Genomic DNA, 6,091 nt, shown 5'->3' with positions numbered 1-6,091 from the left:
AGACAGAGTGTAATCTTTTTTTTTTTTTTTTTGGTCACTTTTTTGCTAACAGAAACCATTCTCTTTCAGTTTTGTCTGAGCACTTGTGGCTCTGGCCTGGGAGAAGTGCACTGAGTGGAGAATCCCCTGCGTGTGCAGGGCAAACCCGGCGCCCGGCGGCTCCCTGCAGTGGGACTCGGGATCTCTGTCCCCGTGCACTGCCAGCCGCCTGCAGTTCTGCAGCGCTCGCAGCAGGTGCTGCTGCTGCCACGCCGGGCGTGCCGGCAAACACCAAGGACATTCACGGCATCGCCACGCTGGGACAAGGTGGGGAGACAAGCACGCTCCAGGGACCCTATTAAATATGGGTCAAAACCTCTCCCCACCCCCAAACGTGTTTAGAATAACACTTTGCTCTGGGGCTGGGAAATACTTCAACACAGTCAAAGGAAAAGATCAACCATGAACCCACCTGGAAGCAGCTGATATAAAAATTAACTTTAAATCCACTGGTGAATGCAGAAAAACCCTCCAGAGGACTTTGAACCTGGGGTTTGTTTGGAAACTCACTGCTGGAATTTGAGGTCGTTGCTTTTCTGTGCAGTGACCAGCAGCCACCACCTGAAAACTGCATAGCCCGTGGATGCACCTACTAAGAAGGCCGAGAGCCCTGTGGTTTGTGTCATAAATAGTGTGCCCAGCAGGACCAGGCAGTGATCACCCCCTGTATTCAGCACTGCTGAGGTCACAGCTCCAATCTTGTGTTCAGTTCTGGGCCCTTTCCTTGCTGATTGCTGTTAGGGGAAGGGTCACATCAGAGCCAGGATGAGATCTCTCTCCATGCCTGCTTGGTGGGCCTTGGCAAGAGGCAGGAAGGTAAGGAAGCCCTGAGGCTCTTGTGCCACAACCACCTGCCATGGCTCAGTCTGCCTCTGTTACCCCGTCAGCTTGCCACTGCTTAGGAAATAAAAAAATAGATTGTGATTCAGCTGCCTAGTAAAAGAACAGAGAAAATAAAAGAGGAAAAAAGATGAAAAGAGCTTTGTTAGTATGGCAGAGAGGGATTATGACAGGCTCTCTGGCATGGGAGTGCTCACCATTGGTGTGGAGATTTCCCCACTGCCTCCTGTTGGCATTAGCAGCTGGGATCTCTGGAAACTTCTTGCTCTGATCTTTGATACTGGGTGCAGTTATGAGAAATAACGAGTGTTTGAAAGTACTGCAGGAGAGAGAACCTTCTGGTGTCCTTTGCCTAGAGTAACCAGACTGTGCAATCTCTGGACACAGTGGTGCCACATCTGTGTGGAGACATTCCTGGCACACTGGGGAGCAGAAGTCAGGGGCCCTACAACTCCAAGTAGCCTGTGCTGCAGGTTTTGAGGAGGTGAGGGAGAACCCACATCTGTACATGATGTCCACAGGTCTGGAAGAAGCTCCAGAAAAGTTTTCCTTGAGTCTGGTGGCCATGAGGACTTTGGAGAAGTGCTCTCCTCCTGAGCAGCATTGCTCTCCTGAGCCAAGAAACCAGGTCTATCTCTTCCCTTGTCTGGTTTTTCAGGGCTGTCCTCTTGGCCTCTGCCTCCAGCTGTGCACTGCTGAATTGCCAGCTGCTGCTGTTTCCCCAAGGTCTGCGCTTGCAGCCACTTGTGAGGGCACCAAACTTAGCAGTATAAGCTGCATCCTGATTGCTGGCCTTGTGCTCAGGCAGAAAGTGCTTGGGGAACTCCATGGAGACAGGGAAAAAAATACCATTGAAAGAATTGTGGATCCTGGAATGGCAGGAGAACTGTGGATGGCTCAGTGGCTGATGTTCACCGCAGGGACTTTCTGCTACATGACACGGTCATGCCCTATGGACCTGATCGATCCCTGCACACACCTGGCTGAGCAAGTGCAGGGGACACTGCCACATGCTTCCAAGAGTTTCTTTCTCTCATGAAGACTGTATTGAAGCTGCTGGAGCACATTCACCTTGGAATGTGTACCTCTCAGTGTTTACAGGGGGGTTCCTTGCTTTCACACCCACACCACCACCTTTCCCCTGTGTAGACGTGCATGAATCTGAGCTGGTTTTCTTCTAACTCAGGCTTCCGTAGCTGCGTGCTTTGTGCTGCCAGAGCACAACCATTTACGTAAGGTTTGTTGGGGTTTTTTTGTCCTGGAAGTTCTTGCAGACAGGATGGGTACGAGGGACTTTGTCCTGCCAGGCAGCTAGATAAAGCACTCAGTGATTCAGCATTTATTGCACCCTACACAGATTCCTCTGTTATCATACCAGCAGGAATGTGGGGCTAGAAGGGATCTCCTAGTCATCATCATATTTCCCAGCAATGACAAACAGTGAGTCATAAAGTCCCTCTTGTTAATTTATCACAGTCCATCTTAAGTCATTGGGAATTTTCTTGGCAGGTTATTCAAGAACTTCACTTTAACAGAAGGAAACTTGTTTCTGATCTGCAGCCCACATTTTTTCATAGCCTATTTTTGTCTACTTGTTCTCATGCCAGTGCTATCTTCTAGCTAGTAGCTGTGCTTCCTTCCCTTCTCCAACCTACTCTCTTACATGCCGATGAAGAATGTGGCCTCTTCTTCCCAGGATCCCTGGTCTACTCAGAGAAGAGACTGTCTATTTTTAGTTCCCTCTACCAGCTCATACCTACCCCTCTTTCAGTCTGCAGGAAGGCTTTGAGGAAGAGCCCTGGTTTTATTGCTACCAGGTCATACCCTTCCCTTGGCAGCCAAGTGAGCATGGCTTTATACACTGTTCCCTGCCTCCAGCAGCACAGGAGGCCCACGGTTCTGGGACAGAATCATGCTCACCTTTGAAAAGAGAGAAAAAACACTGATTGGGAGTTAGGATATCAGAAAGCCAGACCAGAAGCAGGCAAAATTCCAGAGGGTCATCAGGAAGCTGACACTTTCTCTGCAAGTCTGCAATGGCCCTGGGGTTCCCAGCACCCATCGGGTCCTAGATTTACCATCAGCATGTTAAAAATCTCACAGAAGGGCTGTTCATCCCTGTTTCCTTTCAACACACCTCCTGCAATTGCTGATTCACCTCTACCTGGTGAGTGCAGAAACCATGAAGAGCTTTTACTTCTTGGAGTTTCCCATGGCTTAGAAAATCCATAAGGATTTTCTTAGAAAGCCCCTGGTACCTCTCGAGGGGTTCACAGAAGGGGAAAATGAAAGCACACCCCTGTGCAGTGTCCTGATTATATGATCCAACATAGGAATAGCATGGATATTTTATTGGAAAAGGTGAATACAATGAGCAAGGCACCCTTCTGGAGTGTTCACAGGCTTCCAGCAATTGCATCTCGTATCTAACCTAAATGAGTCGGGTGATATTTCAAACCAAAGAGAACAGCAGGAATAATATTAGCTGATGCAATCGCACCTTGAATTTACAGCAGTGCTAGGCTGCAAATGCTAGTGCTAGATCCATGAACAGTAGGGTACTCTGCACATGATTACAGCAAATTCAAACCCTGTTTGAAAGCAGCTGGTTTTTGGTTGGGTATTTTTTTAACAGTCCCCCAAGTAGAGGTGGTGGATAAAGACTTCTTTTCCTCTGACAGGTGAGTCTTACATTGATGGTGAACTACACTTTGGCAAATATCAGTTCATTTCCTTGCTATTACAGCCTTTTTCATGCCAGTAACAAAAACACATTTAGAGCTCTCCTGCTTCTGCAGTCCATTCTTCACAACCCTCCAATGGTGAGGCCTTTTTCCTAGCTATGCAAATAAGTGATAGGAGCGTGCTGCAGTCAGTGGGGGAGCCAGGCTCTCCCTTCCCTGGAAGCCCAGCATTACTGGGTACCTGCTGTGCCTCAGTACAACACCTTTGCGCTAAATACTCACTGCCTTCTCCTGGAAAAAAGCTCCCAGCCCCCACTGCCTTCAGCCACAGCTGCCTGAGGGTGTCTGAATTAAGCCTTTCAAGCAGACAAACCCAACAACAACAACAAAGTGTATCCAAGGATGACATGGGGTCTAATTTACTCAAGGAGTCAACAGCCTTGTCTCCTACTGACTGTTATGTCCATCTCAGAGAGAAAAACCACGGTCTCTTCTGTCACTCACTGGCATTCAAGTGTCACCTCCCTGAGTTGCATCAAGATTTCTTCACTATATGTTTGTAAAACTGGATCTGAGTGTTTCATCAGCAAGGCCTGAGTGACAAGTAGGACCCATGAAAGAACAGGAAAACAGGAGCTGATGCTCCCAGGTGGGTCTTCCTTAAACAGCAGGTTTTGGATGGCAGTGAAAATCCCAAATGTCTTCTTGAAAAAGTGAGTGAGAGGCCAGAGGAGATGGAGAAGTAGTTCAGACAACAGTCTGGGGTATTAACAGGGGAGACCAATGTTTTTGCTGTTGAGTAGTTGCTATATGTGGGTGGTTTGTTCACAACAGCTGGTTCTAGTGAATTGAATAATATTTCTGTGCAGGCTTATGCATATATTTGTATCTTTACACAGAGGAAAAACATCCCAACTCTCAGGATCATCCCACTGTCTGGAAAAATTGGAATTTGACAATCATCAATTAGAAATAGAAAAGAACCCTGCTCCCCATCAGCAAGTATGCAATTTCTACCATGAGGCAAAGATTTTTCTAGATAATGACAGCATTAGAAACAACCCCACAAGCATGTGAGGTATGTCTGGTAAAGCACTTAAATAAAAAAATCGTCTTGCAGCTTTCCACTGGGAAAAATGAGTGTCCTGCAACACAATCAGACCCTGGGCTGCAGGGGGGCCACACTCCTACAAGGAGAGATGACACCTCTATGCTGGACACAGCAGGGGCCTATTTATTTTACAGAATTGGGCTATCCTCCCCCTGATCCAGACAGCATCAATCTTGCAGCAGCAGCAGCAGCAGGAGGTAGGGTAGGTTTTGCACTGGCCACCTACCTTCCGGTACAGCTGGAAATCGAGGAACAATACCATTTCCAACTTTATTCAGCGGATTTCCAGATCGGTGCCAAGCCCTGTGCGGCCAACAGCTGAGCTACAGAGATTCTGTCTCTCCTTTTACAGGATTATTGTAAAATAATTTCTCTCTGTGACCAGTTTAGGCCGTTCTAATGCACAGTCATAAATGAGACATTGACTTCTAAAGATCTTCCTTCCCTGAGGGTGGCAGATGAAAGAATGGGTCACAGCTTTGTTCTGCCATAATATGCCTGGAAGCGTTGAGAGACACGCTTTCCTCACACGGAAATTTCCACTGTCTCCTTGAATTTGCAAGTTTGCAACCTACCTGTGGAGTATAAAGGAAATGCTGGGCTGACCAAAACAGATGTAAGAAATCGATTTGCTCATGCCATTCAAGCAGCAAGAGCTGTTCTGCTGATGTCTTTGTCTGTGGGAAAGAGCACAGTGACTTCCACTTTTGACATAAATCTTGTGGCTTTTATTTTCAACAACTTAGCAAGCAAATGCCCAAGACCAGGATAAGAGAAATACCTTTAATAAACCTGAATATCATCTTTGTTAAAAAAACGTGACCAGTGTAAGGGAAGTTCATGACACTGTGCTGAAAAGGATATTGCTCAGACTAATTCAGCTGCTCAAGCAGATTGTTCCTTTAACACTGCCTATGACTTAAGTCCTCAGTATAATACCACTATTTTTATGACTCAGCAGTCACCAATTGAATAAATTAATTCAGGGGATGTTCCAGCTAATGACGAGTTTGTCCTGCAGCAAAAAGGTCTCCAATGAAGAATAAAATATCAGAGGCCCACAGTATGCAGCAATTAGCAGATTTTGATAATTGGTGAGAATGGAAATGAGAAAAACACAGGTGAAAAAAGTGAAATACTTTATGATTGCATTATCTAACAATTAACATTCCTATGCATAGGGGTGCATAATATCCCCTGCATATTAAGGCTGCACAGCATTTCCTATAAAAATATCTTGGATTCACTCGCTTATAATTTTCAGAGTGATGAAAAGTTAAAATGAAAGTGATTCAGGAAATTACCAAGAAGAATACTAAAAAAAATGCATTGGTCCCATTTCAAGCATGTCTTAGTTTTTTGTCTGAGACACTTACACCATTCAAACTGGAAATCTAGCTTTTATGGATCTTGACAA

The sequence above is a fragment of the Molothrus aeneus genome, chromosome 2, assembly GCF_037042795.1.
Source record: "Molothrus aeneus isolate 106 chromosome 2, BPBGC_Maene_1.0, whole genome shotgun sequence".
Classification (NCBI taxonomy): Eukaryota; Metazoa; Chordata; class Aves; order Passeriformes; family Icteridae; genus Molothrus; species Molothrus aeneus.
The sequence above is the reverse complement of the archived record's forward strand: the minus strand, read 5'-3'. Positions refer to the sequence as shown.